The following is an 18,609-nucleotide window of genomic DNA, read 5'->3' on the forward strand; positions in this document are numbered from 1 at the left end:
GAGCTTGGTTTTAAGAAGAGTACTTGCTGTCTACAAAGATGAAGAGCAGATACAAAGAGAAACCATCTTCCACACTCGCTGCGAAATACAAGGTAAAATTTGTAGCATGATTATAGATAGTGGGAGTTGTACCAATGTGATAAGTAACCTTGTAGTTGATAAATCAGGCTTGAAAACAATTAAACATCCAGAACCCTATAGGTTTAAATGATAGTGGTGAGATGAGGGTAAATAAACAAGCCAAAGTAAAATTTAGCATAGGTAGATATGAGGATGTAGTCTTATGTGATATTGTTCCCATGATTGCTGGACATATACTACTAGGTAGGCCATGGCAATTTGATAAAGATGCTACTCATTTGGGTCGAGAAAATAGTATTGTTTTCAGGTTTAAAGGGAAGAAGGTCAAGCTGGAACCATTATCTCCTAAAGAGGTTTACAAAGACCAATTAAAAATGCAACAAAGGAGAGAAGCCGAAAAGCTCAAGGAAAAAGCAAGTATGGCACCCACGGCTTCACCAACCTTTCAAGAAGGTAAGAATGAGGTTGCTGATCAAGGTACGGTTTCTAAGGCTCATATTGAGTGGAAAGATCAAGGAAAAGCCAAAAGAGAGGGGAAAGAAAGCGGCAAACCCGAGAGCTTGGAGAAGGAAGGAAAATCCGAAGGTTTGTGCCAATCCAAGGGAAAAAGAGAAAAAGAAAGAAAAGAAAGGTTAAGTAGCAATTTTTATTTGAGTTTAGGGGATATTAATAAGGTTATTGAGTGCAAGAAACCTTTGCTGTTCATGATTTATAAAGAAAATTATTTTAATGATCAAACTAACTTTGAAGAACTTGAATTGCCAAGTTCAATGATTTCTCTTTTGAAGGAATTTGGAGATGTCTTCCCAAATGAAATTCCAAGTGGAATACCACCTATTCGAGGGATAGAACATCAAATTGACTTTGTTCCAGGAGCTTCCATACCAAATAGACCAGCTTATAGGAGCAATCCCGAAGAAACAAAGGAGCTGCAAAAACAGGTAAGTGATTTGCTTGATAAAGGATACATTCGTGAGAGTTTAAGTCCATATGCTGTTCCTATTTTGTTTGTACCTAAAAAGGATGGTTCTTGGAGAATGTGTGTTGATTGTAGGGCTATAAATAACATTACCATCAAATATAGGCATCCCATTCCTAGATTAGATGATATGCTTGATGAGTTGCATGGTGCTTGCATGTTTACAAAAATTGATCTTAGGAGTGGTTATCATCAAATTAGGATGAAAGAAGGTGATGAATGGAAAACCGCATTCAAAACTAAATATGGGCTGTATGAACGGTTGGTTATGCCTTTTGGATTATCCAATGCACCTAGTACTTTTATGAGGCTTATGAATCATGTAATGCGTCCATTTATTGGTAAATTTATGGTTGTTTATTTTGATGACATTCTAATATATAGCTGAAACTTAGATGACCATGTGGATCAACTTAGGCAAGTTTTGCAAGTTTTTAGAAAGGAAAGATTGTTTGCTAACATTAAAAAATGTGAATTTTGCAAAGAAGATCTTGTGTTTCTAGGTTTTGTAGTAAGTGCTGCAGGAATCAAAGTTGACCAAGCTAAGGTGAAAGCAATTCAAGAGTGGCCGGTTCCTACTTCTATCACCCAAGTGAGGAGCTTCATGGCTTGGCAAGCTTTTATAGAAGATTTGTCAAGGATTTTAGTACCATAGCAGCACCATTGAATGAAGTGTCAAGAAGAATGTCGGCTTCAAATGGGGAGAAGTACAAGAAAAATCTTTTAATTTGTTAAAAGAAAAATTGTGTAATGCACCTTTGTTAGTTTTGCCAAATTTTTCTAAGACTTTTGAAATTGAGTGTGATGCTTCGGATGTAGGTATTGGAGCTGTCTTAATGCAAGAAGGAAGATCCATAGCCTACTTTAGTGAAAAATTAAATGGAGCTCCCCTAAACTACCCGACTTAAGACAAGGAGATGTATGCTTTGGTGAAGGCTTTGGAGACGTGGCAGCATTATCTCATGCCAAAGGAGTTTGTGATTCATACGGATCATGAGTCTTTGAAGCATATCAAGGGTCAAGGAAAGCTCAATCGAAGGCATGCCAAGTGGATTGAATTTATTGAAACCTTTCCCTATGTGATCCGCTACAAAAAAGGTAAAGAAAATGTGGTTGTCGATGCATTATCCCGAAGGTATGTACTCTTTTCTACCTTAGATGCCAGATTGCTTGGATTTGAACAATTGAAAGAACTTTATGAAAATAATAGTGACTTTGGAGAAATTTTTAAAATCTGTTTGAAACATGGATTTAATAAATTTTTCATATTTGAGGGATATTTGTTTAAGGAAAACAAACTTTGTGTGCCTAATTATAGTATTAGGGAATTATTAGTTCGGGAAGGACATGGGGGTGGTTTAATGGGTCATTTTGGTGGTTTAAAAACTTTATCCTTGCTGCAAGAACATTTTTATTGGCCTAACATGAGGAGAGATGTTGAAAAAATTTTTGAAAGATGTTTAAAGTGCCGAAAAACAAAATCAACATTGACGACGCATGGATTGTATAAGCCTTTGCCGATTCCTACCTATCCTTGGGTAGATTTGTCTATGGATTTTATTCTTGGGTTGCCTAGGTCAAGGATAGGTAAGGATTCAATTTTTGTTGTAGTAGATAGGTTTTCTAAGATGGCACATTTTATTGCATGTAACAAAACTGATGATCCATCCAATATTGCTAATTTATTTTTCAAGGAAATTGTGAGATTGCATGGAATGCCAAGAACTATTGTTTCGGATAGGGATGCTAAGTTCTTAAGCTAAATTAGGTACTAAGCTATTATTTTCAACTACTTGTCATCCACAAACTGATGGACAAACTGAAGTAGTAAATAGAACCTTGTCTGCATTGTTGAGAGCATTAATTAGTAGAAATTTAAGAACTTGGGAAGAATGTTTGCCACATGTTGAATTTGCATATAATGGATTTTTACATTCAGCAACTAAATTTACTCCATTTGAAATTGTTTATGGTTTTAATCATTTGACTCCATTAGATTTAACACATTTACCTTTAAGTGAGCACGCTAATCTAGATGGAAAACAAAAAGCTGAATTTGTAAAGCAGATTCATGAGAAGACACCAGAAAATATTGAGAGGAGGACCGAGCAATATGCAAAGGTGGCTAATCAATGCTGAAAATCAATGGTGTTTGAACCTGGAGATTGGGTGTGGCTGCATTTAAGGAAAGAAAGGTTTCCTGAACAAAGCAAATCCAAACTAATGTCGAGGGGCGATGGACCTTTTCAAGTTTTGGAGAGGATAAACGACAATGCCTACAAACTTGATTTACCGGGTGAGTATAGTGTTAGTGCCACCTTTAATGTTGCTGATTTATCTCCTTTTGCTGCAGGTGATGACTTCAATTTGAGGATAAATCCTTCTTAAGAGGAGGGGAATGATGCAAACCCGCCCGAGCTCGCACCACCGACAACTCGCTGGGGTACTGATTCGATTCAGATGAAGACTGGACCGATCACTAGGGCTCAAGTTAAGAGGTTTAAGGACAACCTTGCTGTCTTTATCCAGAAAGTAATTCATTCTCAAAAGGGCTTGTCCATACCTGAAGATAAAAGACCTGATTTAAGTATTCAAGTGGTGGAGGCTGATACATCGGACACCCATACATCGGATATTTTATATCGGACACCCATGCCTCGGACATCCTTGCCTCGGACATCTGATCTCGGACTACGAACATCGGATGTAACTTAGCTCGGACAGACACCAGTTAGCTCGGCCAGACACAGCTTAGCTCGGACAGACATCAGTTAGCTCGACCAGACACAAGTTAGTTCGGACCGACATCAGTTAGCTCGGATAGGCCATAAGTTAGCTCAGACATCAGGCAGACATAAGTTAGCTCGGTCGAAGCCATAATTTCGCCTAGATGTCAAAGTCAACTCGTTACCTAATTTGCGATTGACTTTATTTCTTTTTGGGTTTTTATTTATTTATTTTCTGGACAAATAACTTTAGGAAGGTTTTTATTTTATTGTAAATTAATTAATTCCTAATTTAATATAAAGGAATTAATTAATCAAACTTAGATTAGGAAAGGAAGTATAGTTGCGGCCAACTAGGTTTCTTTATGTGTGTGGTCGATTTTTCCTAGGGTTTTTAGGGTTTATTTTGTTTCTTTCAAAGCCTATTTAAAGGATTATTTTTCAATAAGAATACAACTTTGATTTGATTAAGAAAATACTTGTGAGATTAATTATCTCTTCGTTCTTTGAGAACACCTAAAACGTCATTAGAGAATTGGCTGTTTTAGCTTGACTTATCAATAGGTTTTCCATCCCCTATTGTGGCGTCTACATTATACCAAGGTTTCTAACCACAGGTTGGTTAGGGGTTGATGTCCATTCTATTAGAACTTGAACTTAATTGAGATCCGGGCTAATATAATACGGGTTTAGGAGCAGGTCGTCCTAGGTTCGTATCAGAAGATCCAACAGGTCTGTGCCTGCTTCCAATGATAAGTAGCTACGATGGTCCTAACAATAGGTTTGAAGTTGAAATTATTTTGGAACCTGTCTCTTATCTTCAAAACCATGAAGACAAAGAGGAAGACTAAGGTGAGGACAATGAAGATCAAGGAGAGAAACTGAAATTCCATTAGGACAATGTAGATAGTGGAGGAGAAAGCATAGATTTGCTCCATCTTAGCCTTATTATACATGTCTATGGTTCTGGAGCTTGCTCATACAAGATTCTGTTTTGGTTTTGTGTTTGTATTCTAGTGGAGTATTAGTACTTTGAAAAAAAACTTTGCGTTGATACCACCTGTGATATAACTCAATCCTTGATTATGAGGTTTATGCTACTTGAAATATGCTTTATATACATAATTTGGTCCACTTCCTTAATAGTTAAGCTTTTGAAATCAATGATTAATGTGGTATCAAATCCTTCGTGACCGTGAGGTCTTGAGTTCAAATCTTGGTATATTAGTTGTATGCAAGTGACACAGCTAGCCTCCTTAAGCTGTCATTAGTACTATAATATAAGAGCTTATTTACTTATCAAAAAGGTTATGTAATGCTGTTGATATTTTTGGTGTTTTCATTGCAATTCTCTCCTACTCCAAAATGTTTTTTCAAACTTCTTTTTGGCCAATTACTTGTCTGCTTGTCTTCATTTCCAAACTTACAGTCTCAAGACTAGAAATTTGACAGGGATCTGGTGCATTTAGTTGGACATAGACAAGAAAAAAAAAATCACATACGAAATGATTATGGTCCCAGGACTAGAAACTAAAGGTTTTATTGAGTGACATCAATTTAATGTACACTCCACATTTAAATACAAAAAAACTGGTACAATGGTGAGTCAGCTTACCCCTTTTTCATGGCTGGTGTGGATGGAAAATATTGAACAATACTGGGAAGAGAAAAGAGTTTAATGTTGATGATGAAGGTGACATTATATCATGATTGATTTCTGATGTTTCAATTCAACTACCCTTTTCAGATATTTTTGTTTTATGGTTTAATATTACATAAGCATTAGACTTGCCAAACTATCAGAGACTACTTTTTTTATGATGGATCATAATTAAACAGACAAAACTTGTGACAAAATATTTTGTTTTATATAACATAGGATATCCACATAACAAGAAAGAGCTACTCAATGCCCAAAAAAAAAAAAACCAAAAAAAAAAAAAATCAACCCCAGAGAGATACAACTTCTAGAACATAAATGCGTTGTTGATATTTAAATAGATTCAAGATCTTGATAAGAACGGGAACCATTTGCATGTCATCTTTTTCTTCTGACAGTAATGTTAAAGCTCTCAGTCATATCCAAGTCTTCATGTTTCATTCCATTTGGGAGTCTCCAATCAAAATGATATAACAACAATGCAAATGGAAGCTCAACATTGGTAAGACCAAATAACATTCTAGGACAAATTATCCTTCCAGCATCAAATGGGATATAATCAAAATTTGTACCCTTGAAATCCACAGAGCTATCAATGAACCTCTCTGGAACAAAGCTCTCAGGGTATGTCCAATACCTTGGATCTCTCCCAATTGCCCATGCATTTACTATAACCTTGATTTTCAAAGGTATCCAGTAACCATTAATTTCATAGCTCTCTCTACATTCCCGTGGAAGCAACAGTGGAGCTGGAGGATGTAATCTCAGCGCTTCCTTGATAACTATTTTTAAATACCTCATCTCAATAAGCCCTGTTTCATCAATAGAACCTCTTCTCTTGAATACTTGTCTCACTTATTCTTGTGCTTTCTTCATCACTTTTGGATTCTTTATTAGTTCTAACATCGCCCAATCCACTGTTGTAGATGATGTCTCACTCCCTACACCGAACACATCCTGAAAGATTTTATAAGACCCTACTTTTAGTATATATTATCAGGCCGACCTGATAAGAGGCTGGTTCTATATATAAATATGCGTGCTTACCAAGATCACTGCTTTGATGTTATCAATTGTCAAAGAAAACTCACTATCTCTAAGGTTATGAAACTTTATAAGAACATCCAATAGATCTTCTTCTATTTTTCCCTTATTCTCTTTATGCTCATTGATGATGGTTTCCATTATCTTGTCATCCTCTTGATGCAGCCTTTCAAGTTTAGGCGTCGTTCCACAGATGTGATGAAGAAAACCAACAGAAGGAAACACATCTGCAATATCGAAAACTCCTGACACTGTTAATGAATCCTGCAAAACAGATATAAACTTCTCTTGATCTTCGCATCTCCTTCCAAAGGCTGCACATGCGGTGATATTATAAGTGGTTTCAAAGATTTTCTGAGTAAGATTAATGGTTGATCCAGAAGCAGCACAAAAAGGAATCTATTTGATAAGATTGGACAGCTTTTCTTCTCTAATGATGTGGTTCTCTGACCACTTTAGAGAAGAAATATGAGAAGAAAAATAAAAAGAATTCTATTACTCTCTTAGAAATAGAATACAAAAATTAAAAAAAAAAACTTCTCTCGTGGAGGATTCTCACATGGAACCTCTCTCTACACTGTCAAATTCTCTCTGGAATTGCTCACTCTTCTCTTAAGCTCTCTCTGGAACTTAAACACTCCATCTCTCGGAGTTTACTCTCAATAATCCTCACTTAGGATGATATTGAGCAAGCTCTCTTGGCTTGGCTTGCATGCAATGGGATGGAGCCTATTTATAGGCTTACAAATTCGGTGCATGTCCTCCATTTTCAACTTCTTTTGATAGGTGCCCACAATTTTTGAGCAAACCATTTTCGGTGTTAATTGCAGCAACCATTGTCAACAATGGTGGCTGAGCAGTCTTCACACTTTCGGTGCAGTGGTGGTGCGGCTGGACTTCACAATTCTCCCCCTCCAACCGCATTTAAAAACTGATGGTCATCTGCCATCCATTCCAGCTATGTCTCTGCACAGCTTCAGCTTCTCTTGAGAAACAACTTTTGTTAACATGTCTGCTGGATTCTCTTTTGTGTGGATCTTCATCAGTTTCAGCAACTATGGATCTATTACTTTGTGTATCCAATGATAGCGGATGTCAATGTGCTTTGTACGGGAATGATACATTGAGTTTTTGCTCAAATCCATGGCACTTTGGTTATCACAATACATCTTGTAGTCTTCTTGCTTGATGCCCAATTCTGTGAGAAAACACTTTAACCACAACATTTCCTTACCCGCTTCCGCTGCGGCAATGTACTCTGATTTAGTAGTGGATAAAGCAACACATTTCTGTAATCTTGACTGCCATGACACAACTCCCCCCCGTAAAAGTGTAGAGATAACCTGATGTAGACTTTCTATTATCAGGGTCTTCGGCCATATCTGCATCTGTATAGCCTTCTAAGATTGGAGCACCTCCCCCGTTGCACAAGCACAGCTTCGATGTACCTTTAAGATACCTGAGAATCCATTTGACTGCTTCCTAGTGTTTCTTTCCAGGATTTGAAAGAAATCTGCTCACAACACCTACTGCGTGAGCAATGTCTGGTCTGGTACACACCATTGCATACATCAGACTTCCTACCGCTGAAGAATATGGTACTGAAGCCATCTCCTCTATCTATTCTTTGGATGAGGGGCATAATCTTTTGCTTAACTTGAAATGATTTACAAGTGGAATGCTGACCTGTTTGGCTTTATCCATGTTGAATCTCTTTATCACCCGTTCAACATACTTCTCTTGAGATAGCCATAACCTTCTATTCTTCCTGTTTTGGATTATTTGCATTCCCAAAATTTGTTGAGCTGGTCCTAAGTCTTTCATATCAAAGGACTTAGACAATTCTTTCTTCAGCTGACTAATCTTCATTGCATCTTGTCCAACGATCAACATGTCGTCCACATATAGCAAAAGTGCAATGAAGTTTCCACCTGAAAATTTTTAAATATAAACACACTGGTCTGCTGCAGTCCTTTTATAGCCTTAACTCACCATAAACGAGTCAAACTTCTTGTACCATTGTCTTGGTCCTTGCTTGAGACCATAAAAGCTCTTCTTCAGCTTGCATACGAGGTTTTCTTTCCTTGAAACCTCAAATCCTTCTGGCTGCTTCATGTAGATTTCTTCATGTAAATCACCGTGAAGAAATGCTGTCTTCACATCCATCTGTTCAAGCTCTAGGTTTAGACTTGCTACTAAACCAAAAATGACTCGAATTGAAGTCATTTTTACTATTGGTGAAAAAATCTCATCAAAGTCAATACCTTTCTTCTGAAGAAATCTTTTGACCACCAATCTGGCTTTGTGTTTCACCACCCTTCCGCTGCCATCTTTCTTGAGCTTGAACACCCATTTATTCTTTAGTGCCTTCTTTCCTGTTGGAAGCTCGACCAACTCATAAGTATGATTTTTCTGCAAGGATTCCATCTCATCTTGCATTGCTTGCAGCCACTTTTCCTTCTCTTGATGAGAAATAGCTTCCTGGAAACTCTCTGGCTCCCCTTTTTAAGTAAGCAGAATATACTCAGATTCTGGAAATCTCTTTGATGGAATTCGGCCTCGCTCAAATCTCCAAACTTGTAAACCACTGGTTTTAGGAGGTGTACCATCATCTGACCGCTGTGATGGCCCTGCGGCTGCTTGAGAGGATTGAGTCTCCCCTTGCTCAATATCCCCTTCTTCCTCCTCGTCTTCTGGTATATCTTCATGCACCTCATTCTCCTCTGTAGCTATTTGTGCTGGTGTTAGATTAGGGCCAAAATTCTCAGCACTAGAACTACAATTAGGAGACATTCTCGGCTTTTCAATGTCTTCCATTGTCTGGTTTTCATGGAATACTACATCCCTACTTCTAATAACCTTCTTCATTTTCGGGTCCCATAACATGTATCCGAATTCTTCATCTCTATATCCTATAAAGATGCATGGAGTAGATCTTGCATCGAGCTTCTGTCTGAGCTCCTTGGATACATGTACATAAGCTAAACAACCAAACACTCTTAAATGAGAGTAGGAGGGAATCTTACCCGACCACACTTTCTCCGGAATTTCAAAATTCAACGGTACTGACGGTGATCTGTTGATTAAATAACAGGCAGCACGAACAGCTTCTCCCCAGAATGGCTTTGGCAGCTTAACCATACTTATCATACTTCTGACCTTTTCCATAATGATTCGGTTCATTCTTTCGGCTATTCCATTATGTTGTGGGGTGCGAGGGACCGTCTTCTCATGTCGAATGCCGTGTCTTCTGCAGTAGGCATCGAACTCCTTGGAAGTATACTCGCCTCCATTATCTGAGCGGAGACATTTCAGCTTCCTTCCTGTTTCACGCTCTACCATGGTATGAAACAGTTTGAAGTAATCAAGTACCTGGTCCTTTGTCTTCAAGAAATATACCCACACCTTCCGTGAAGCATCATCAATGAAGGTCAGGTAATACTTGTTGCCACCTAATGATTCCACCTCCATGGGACCATAAACATCAGAGTGCACTAGACTAAGCAACTCTGATCTTCTCGATGCAGAGGAACTCAAGGAGACTCTATGTTGCTTACCAAACAAGCAGTGATTACAAGGATCTAGCACAGCATCCTTGCAAACAGTGATAAGCTTCTTCCTTGCCAAAGTGGATAATCCTTTTTCACTCATGTGACCGAGTCTCTGGTGCCACAGATTTTGAGACGCTTCTCCTTCTGCAATATTGAGGCTATCTGCACATATCTTCACATGAGTCTTGTACAGCATTCCACAAATATGTCCTCGGGCGACAACTATGGCACCTTTCGTCATTTTCCATGTGCCTTTGCTGAAGTAGTTGCCATAGCCTTGCTTGTCTAAGGCTGCTCCCGAAAGTAGATTAAGCCGAAGATCTGGAACATGACGGACATCCTTCAAAGTGATTATACAACCAGCATTCGTTTTTACCTTAATATCACCAGTTCCCATCTTTACCATACCAAAGTCTCCTGCTTTGTACGTTTTGAAGAAATCTCTGTATGGAGTGACATGGTAGGATGCTGTAGTATCGACTATCCACTCAACATCTTGGGTTGATATATGAAGGCATGACTCTTCTTCGGTGGAGCAGAGCGCCACTTCTCCTGTAACAGTGACTAGTGTCTCTCCATCCTTCTTCGGCTAATTACCTTGGAGTCTCTGCTCTCTCAACAACTTTCTACAGTTCTTCTTCATGTGACCCTCCAGGCCACAATGATAGCACTTATATGATGATTTTTTGCTGTCTGTAGATCTGCCTCTGCTCTTGCTCCTGCCTCTCCCCTATCTCGACCACCTTTTTGCTGTCTTCCTCTCTCTGTGACGAGGGCATGTGACTGATCCATGCCAATGTCCTTTCTCCTGGCCTCTTCATTAAATAGGGCATCCTTAACCATAGACATAGAAAGTTTGCCATTTGGGGCCGAATTGCGGAGAGAGACTACCAATGTCTCCCAATTGTCTGGAAGAGAGCTTAGAAGTAGGAGGGCCTGATCCTCATCCCCTAGTTGGTAATCCACAGCAGATAATTGATTTACCAACCTCTAGAACTCACTGGTATGCTCGATTACAGAAGTTCCACTTTGTAATTTTAGATTTACCAATCGCTTAAGCAATAGGGCTTTGTTCCGAGCAGTCTTGGCCTGGTACATGTCCTCCAATTTTGTCCTGAGGGCATATGCATCCGTTTCCTTCGCTACATGATGGAAGACATTGTGGTCGATCCATTGCCTAATCTGACCAATCATTTTCTTGTTTAATTTCTTCCATTCTGCTTCTTTGCTGGGATCAGGGTTTTCTCCTTTAGCTTCTATAGGATCAAACAGATCCTTACAACTAAGGAGATCTTCCATCCGAGGTCTCCAAAGTGTATAATTTGTGGCAGTGAGCTTAACCATAGCTCCCGAAGATGATTCTTCCATTGACATTATGGCTTGACCAAAAATGGAGCCGAATTTGGCAAAACAAACATGATTCTTCCGGGGTCAAAATATAATTACCAAAATTTTTAGGGCAAAAATGTAATTTCATAACAATTCTGGGTCAACCTGTAAATACAGAAACTACAGGGGTCAATCTGTAATTTCCAACAATTCAAGGGCTGTTCCATAATTTCAGAAACTTCTAATGATGTGGCATATTGTGTTGACGTGTCAACACATGGCAGATGATGTGGCAATCGAGTGGCTGACTACGTGTCGGGTGGCATGGCAGATGACGTGGCTGAGTGCGCTGACATGTCTGATGACGTGGTCATCTTCAACCTCCAGACGGTGCGTGTGGGGTGTGAGGCGCGTGATCTGCTGCAGAAAATTTCAGACGGTGCGTGCGGGCACGTTAGGCTCTTCGTTTCTCTCCGACAAACTTGGTTGTTCTCGTCTCGTCGAGTAATTTCACCTGGTATTGTTAAATTAATTATTTGAGCAACTTTTCGAAACACCAACTTGAAGAACAGAGGTTTTGTTTCTTCAAATTTTGAACCCAAGCTTTCGACCTGGAGCTCTGATACCACTTGTTGTGGTTCTCTGACCACTTTACAGAAGAAATATGAGAAGAAAAATAAAAAGAATTCTATTACTCTCTTAAAAATAGAATACAAAAATAAAAAAAAACTTCTCTCGTGGAGGATTCTCACGTGGAACCTCTCTCTACACTGTCAAATTCTCTCTGGAATTGCTCACTCTTCTCTCAAGCTCTCTCTGGAACTTAAACACTCCCTCTCTCGGAGTTTACTCTCAATACTCCTCACTTGTGATGATATTGAGCTTGCTCTCTTGGCTTGGCTTGCATGCAACGGGATGGAGCCTATTTATAGGCTTACAAATTCGGTGCATGTCCTCCATTTTCAACTTCTTCTGACAGGTGCCCACAATTGTTGAGCAAACCATTTTCGGTGTTAATTGCAGCAACCATTGTCAACAATGGTGGCTGAGCAGTCTTCACATTGTCGGTGCAGTGGTGGTGCGGCTGGATTTCACATCCAATTGGTTGGAAAGATTGAACTTGGGAAATGCTCATAAGCTCCTGCAATCAAATCTTGCGTAGCTGTCTCCAATACTCACCATATGGAGCAAAAGCAAGGTTGGTCGAATCATAGGACATGATATTTGTAGCGATGATTTGGGGCCTGGATGCAAAGTTGATATCATGGGTTTTCATAACTTCTTTGCAAGCTCAGATGATGAAACAACGATGGTGGAAACTTTTCGAGCCTTAAATGCATCAAAGGTCCATGTTTCTTGGCCAAGTCTCTAAGTCTTCGATGGGGTAAAGAGCCAATCAGCTGGTGTATGTTTCCTATGATGGGCAATTTCCATGGCCCCGGAGGTAGTTTTGAAGTTGTTGATGAGTTTCTGCTTTTGGATCTTAATGTCTTTGATATGCTCAGCACCATGAACAGAAATAGGAAGAAAGTTGTAAAGATTGGGAATGAGGGAAACTAGAGCTCCATGATTGAAAGCATGAAACTTGGCGACTTAAAGTCTTGCTAGAGTTTGCAATGTGTATTAATGTATTAATGCATTGTTTATGTTCTTCATGGAAGATTCTGTCTTTCAGTATTGCGCACCGTTTGGTTGATACCATATTTGTCCTAGCTACATGAGAAAAAAAATACATATTTTGATGTGCTTGCAATGAATCTATATGTACATACCGATTGTAATATGTACAAATCACTCCTTCCTTCTCATTAAGTAGAAATTTAGTTTTTATTTTCTTTTTTATTTTTAAATGGTATTGAAGTTAGTTTACTCCATCAACTTCCAGACATTTTGGATTTGTGTTTCTTGTTTGTCTTTATTTGCTTACAAACATTTATGTCTTGGAAAAGAGGAAAATTGTTGATTACAACGTTGTAATAGGTTACAACTTACAGCAAATGATGGTCTCTTTTTATAAAAAATAAAAAGCAGACTTCAAATTAATTGAGGTTTTTAATAAATGTATTTTCAAATTCAAAAACTGTATGGTAATATGGAGGTGAGTCAGGTGACACTGACTTTGGAGAGGAAAAACAACAATTATAACCAATTAACAGAAAGCATACATACTGCCAAACAAGAAATGGCTTCAGACAAGAGTGCAATTTCAGATAAGGTTCTCTGATTTTGCTAATATTGTAACATTAACGTCAATTCTAACCAACAACATAGATAAAAATCTAAGTCCAAAGAAAAGTGATGAAAGCATAAAGGCAAAAGAATACAGATGAGAATGGAGTCCGGGTAACTTTCCATACCGTTACAATTTTGAAGTTAAAAAACCACAGGATAGAAAGGAGTTTGAATCAAGAATATTTGTTTCTTCAAACTGTCACACCAAAATTCTCAGTCATATCCAGATCTTATTGCTTCGTCTCATTTGGGAGTTTCCTATCAAAAATGGTGCTGCATCTGCATGCATATGTGGAAACTTAACATTTGGTGTGGCAAATTTTGATGTCTGCAGAGCAGAAAATATTGGATCTAGACCCCTTGTAACAACTGACCCCTAAGCAATTTTTATGTGGGAAACATCTTTCTACTTCAGTCCCATTGTGAAGGATGATGTTTCACTCCCTGCATTGATAATGTCCTGGAATAAATAAAATATTAACTTGTGTTTGGTCAAACATTATGTTCTTCTACATGTTACAGAAACAATGATATATAAGAGAAAAGAAAAAGTACTGATTTTTCCTGGTTTGCTTCTCTTTATAATCTTCATGTTTTCTTCTACTTAATTATTGTCTGTCTCTGGGAGTCCTTATTTTATGGATGTAATAAAAAATGAATATAAATGTGGCAGAAATTAGTACAATAACCATGATAACTACTTCGATTGATAGGGATGTTTATTGAAGGATATCGAAGGCCGGCCTGCTCCTGAAGATTCAAAAGGATATTCCCACCATAGCATTTGCTTTCTCTGTTCATGTACTTTTTGTAGTTGTTTTGAGTTTACCGATGATGGCTTTTGAGTTATCAAGTACTTAGTCCTCATTCAACTGACCCCTAGGAGTTATTAATGGAAGCTAATTCATTTGCAAAGTTGAAGCTTCCCGCCACCTTTCCACCCAATTCCTTCACAGCTTCTATGACAGTTAGTTGGTCTTTGCACCAGAAGGTGCCAAGAAGTTGTGAAGAAGCCTTGCTTTATCTTGGCTTACAAACTGTACCCAAATGATGAATTCTATATTGGTTTAAACAAAACTTGTGATGGAATATTTTGTTTTTTACTACATAGGATAACCACAAAACAAGAAAGAGCTATTTGGCCAAGCAAAAAAGTGAAAAACAGAAAAACATAAAATCAGAGAGCTGCTACTTTCATAATATAAATACATTGTGATTTTTACACAGATTCAGGGTTAAGATAAGCAATGGGAATCACTTGCGGGTCATCTTTACTTCTGACAGTGATGTCAAAGCTCTCAGTCATGTCCAAGTCTTCATGTTTCATTCCATTTGGGAGTTTCCAATCAAAATGATATAACAACAATGCAAGTGGAAGCTCTATGTTGTAAGAGCAAACGACATTCCAGGGTGAATTCTCCTTCCAGCACCAAATGGATATACTCAAAATTTGACCCTTGAAATCCACAGAGCTATCAATGAACCTCTCTAGAACAAAGCTCTCAGGGTCTGTCCAATGCCTTGGATCTCTCCCAATGGCCCATGCATTTGGTTTTGATAGGTATTCCATATCCATTAATTTTACAGCTCTCTGTACATTCCCTTGGAAGCAACAGTGCAGCTGGAGGATGTAATCTCAAGACTTTATTGGCTACTAGTTTTAAATACTTCATCTCCACAAGCCCTGTTTCCTCTACCGAACCTCTTCTCTTGAATACTTGTCTTACTTCTTCTTGTGCTTTCTTCATCACTCTTGGATTCTTTATCATTTCTGACATTGCTTAATCCACTGTTGTAGATGATGTCTCGCTCCCTGCACCGAACATGTCCTGAAAAATTTTTATAAGACCGTATTTTTAGTATAATATTATCAGGCTAACCTGATTAGAGACTTGTTGTGTATATATATATATATATATATAGCTATATATACATACCAAGATCGCTGCTTTGATGTTATCAATTGTTAGAGAAAAATTGCTATTGCTGCCGCTGTCATGATACTTTAGAAGAACGTCTACTAGATTTTCTTCTGTTTTTCCCTTGTTTTCTTTGTGCTTATTGATGATGGTTTCCATTATGTCGTCAGCCTCTTGATGCAGCCTCTCAAGTTTAGCCTTGTTCCGTAGATGTGATGAAGACAACAAATAGAAGGAAACACATCTGCAATATCAAAACCACCTGACACTGCTAATGAATCCTGCAAAATGGATATGAACTTCTCTTGATCTTTGCATCTCTTTCCAAAGGCTGCACATGCGGTGATATTATAAGTGGTTTCAAAGATTTTCTGAGTAAGATTAATGGTTGATACAGAAGCAGCATTAGAAGCAATCCTTTTGAAGAGATTGAACAGCTCTTCTTCTCTGATGGGTTGGAAAGATTGAACTCGGCGAAATGCTTAGAAGCTCCTGCAAGCAAATCTTTCGTAGCTGTCTCCAATACTCACCATATGGTGCAAAAGCAAGGTTGGTAGAACTATAGGCCATGATCCTTGTAGCAATGATGTGGGACCTGGATGCAAAGTTAATATCATGGGTTTTCCATCACTTCTTTGGCAATCTCAGGCGATGAAACAACAATGGTGGAAACTTCTCCGAGTCTTAAATGCATCAAAGGTCCTGTATCTTGGCCAAGTCTCTTAGTCCTCAATGGGTTAGAGACCCAACCAGCTGGTGCATGTTTCCTATGATGGGAAGCTTCCATGGCCCTGGTGGTAGTTTCAAAAAAGTACTTAAATGAGTTTCTGGTTTTGGATCTCTTTGATATGTTCAGCAACATCAACACAAATGGGAAGAATGTGAAAATGATTGGGAAAGAGAGAAACTGGAGCTCCATGATCGAAAGTATGAAACTTGGAATAAAGCCTTTCGAGAGTTTGCATGTATTGATATATATTGTTTCTGTTTTAAATGACAAGAGCAAATACATATTTTGATGTACTTACAAGGAATCTATATGAATACACCAATAAAAGTACAAATTTTGGTTTTCCTAGTTTTTCTTCTTTTATTTAATTTGTGAATTCCATTAACTTATAGACATTTTGGATTTTTTCTTTGTCTTCATTTGTTTACAAGCATATGTGCCTTGAAAAAGAGGAAAATTGTTCATTTCAATGTTGTAACAGGTTACAACAAATAATGGTCGATTTATATAAAATAATAATAATAAATAAATAAATAAATAAAGCGGATGGTTCACATTTTTATTAATTAAGGCTTTTAATAAAAAATTATTTTCAATGAGAAAAACCCTATGGTAATATGTAGGTACTAACTGCAACCAATTAACAGAAAGTATACATACTGACAAACAAGAAATGGTTTCAAACAAGACTGCACTTTCAGATAAGGTTCTTTGCTTTTTAATATGATAATCTTAACCTCAATTCTGACTAACTACATCGACAAAAGGCTAAATCCCCAAGAAACTGAAGAAAGCATCAAGGCAAAAGAGTATAGAGAAGAATTAGGCCAGAAAAATTACCATATTCATAACATTCCGATGAATTAAAATGAATTAAAAAATCTTTCTCAAACACTTGGTCCTCATCTCACTCATTGCTAGAAGTACTTTTATGGAAGGGAATGCTTCAAAGAAAATTTCCCTAAGGGTTGGCAAGATTGAACTTGTTTAATGCTCAGAACATCTTGTACGCAAATTTTTCGAAGTTGTCTCCAATACTCTCCGTAGGGTGAGAAAATCATACTTGCTGAACCAGCCATTATTTTTTAAACAAGAATCTGAGGCCCAGAAGCAAACACAATATCATGGGTTTTCATAACTTGTTTGGCAAACTCTGGAGATGAAACAAGTACGGTGGAAACTTGACCAAGTTTGAGGTGCATCAATGGTCCATATTTCTTGGCCAAGTCTCTTAATGTACGATGCGGTAGAGACCCAATCATTTGGTGCATGTTTCCTATAATAGGTAGCTTCCATGTTCCTATTGGTAAGCATACTTTATGGTTCTTGATCTTTTGAATATGTTCAAAAACATAAACAGGAAGAGGAAGGACGTTAAAAGGATTGGGAAGGAGGAAGAGAATTGGAGCTCCATGCACAGAGTATAAAATAATTCCTATGGATTAAAAGTGGTTCTGAAATTAATGGTTGTTCAAAGTGCATAATAAGGTTGGCTTAGTTAATAAGGTTGTAAATTCAAGACATTGAGCTCCAAATCCGAATTAAACATCCCCACCCAAAAATAATGATAATAATAATAAATAAAATAGAATGTTATAAAAGTTTAAAATTTTTCTTTTTATTTTCATTATGCAAAAGCTCTTCTATAGATATTGACTTGTTAAATTATTAATATTGCTGATTTTGGTCTGATTTGTAATGAATTTCTTCTTAGGTATCAAAATAATTAAAAATACATATTTCTAAAAAATAATATTAATTAAAATACATAACCTAGGAGAGTAGCCTCCTTAAGCTGTCACTCAAGACTTTACTAAAAGAGGTGGGTTAGGCATTTCACCAAAAAAAAAAAAAAAAAAAAAGGTTCTCAAACAGGTTTCTATAACGTTGTTGATATTTTTTGTGTGTTCATGGCAATTCTCTCCACCATGTTTTTTCAAAATTCTATTGGATAGGTTGTCTTTTATCTCCATTAATACCAAAACCTACGGTTACGGTACTAGAAATTTGATAGGGGATTGGTTTATTTGTTGGATATGGAAAAAGGAAAAATCAGACACCAAAATCAATATTATGGTTCAGCCACTTGTTGCCTAAAGTTTAATACAGTGACATCAATTTAATCTAATATAGCAAAAAGATTGAAACTGCACTATCATGGTTGAATCTGTTGTGGTTCTCTAACCACTTTAGAGAAGAAAAATAAAAAGAATTCTATTACTCTCTTGGAAATAGAATACAAAAAATACAAAAAACTTCTCTCTTGGATTCTCACGTGGAACCTCTCTCTATACTCTCCAATTCTCTCTGGAATTGCTCACTCTTCTCTCAAGCTCTCTCTGGAACTTAAACACTCTC

At 37.6% G+C, this 18,609-nt stretch overlaps 2 pseudogenes; both read right to left on the reverse strand.

The window, feature by feature from the left end:
• Positions 1-1,880: 1,880 nt before the first annotated feature.
• On the reverse strand, positions 1,881-13,823 carry LOC107403321 (cytochrome P450 71D9-like; annotated as a pseudogene).
• Positions 13,824-14,821: 998 nt separating this feature from the next.
• On the reverse strand, positions 14,822-17,665 carry LOC107403315 (cytochrome P450 71D9-like; annotated as a pseudogene).
• Positions 17,666-18,609: the final 944 nt, after the last annotated feature.

The sequence above is a fragment of the Ziziphus jujuba genome, chromosome 1 (assembly GCF_031755915.1).
Source record: "Ziziphus jujuba cultivar Dongzao chromosome 1, ASM3175591v1".
In the NCBI taxonomy this organism is placed as follows: domain Eukaryota; kingdom Viridiplantae; phylum Streptophyta; class Magnoliopsida; order Rosales; family Rhamnaceae; genus Ziziphus; species Ziziphus jujuba.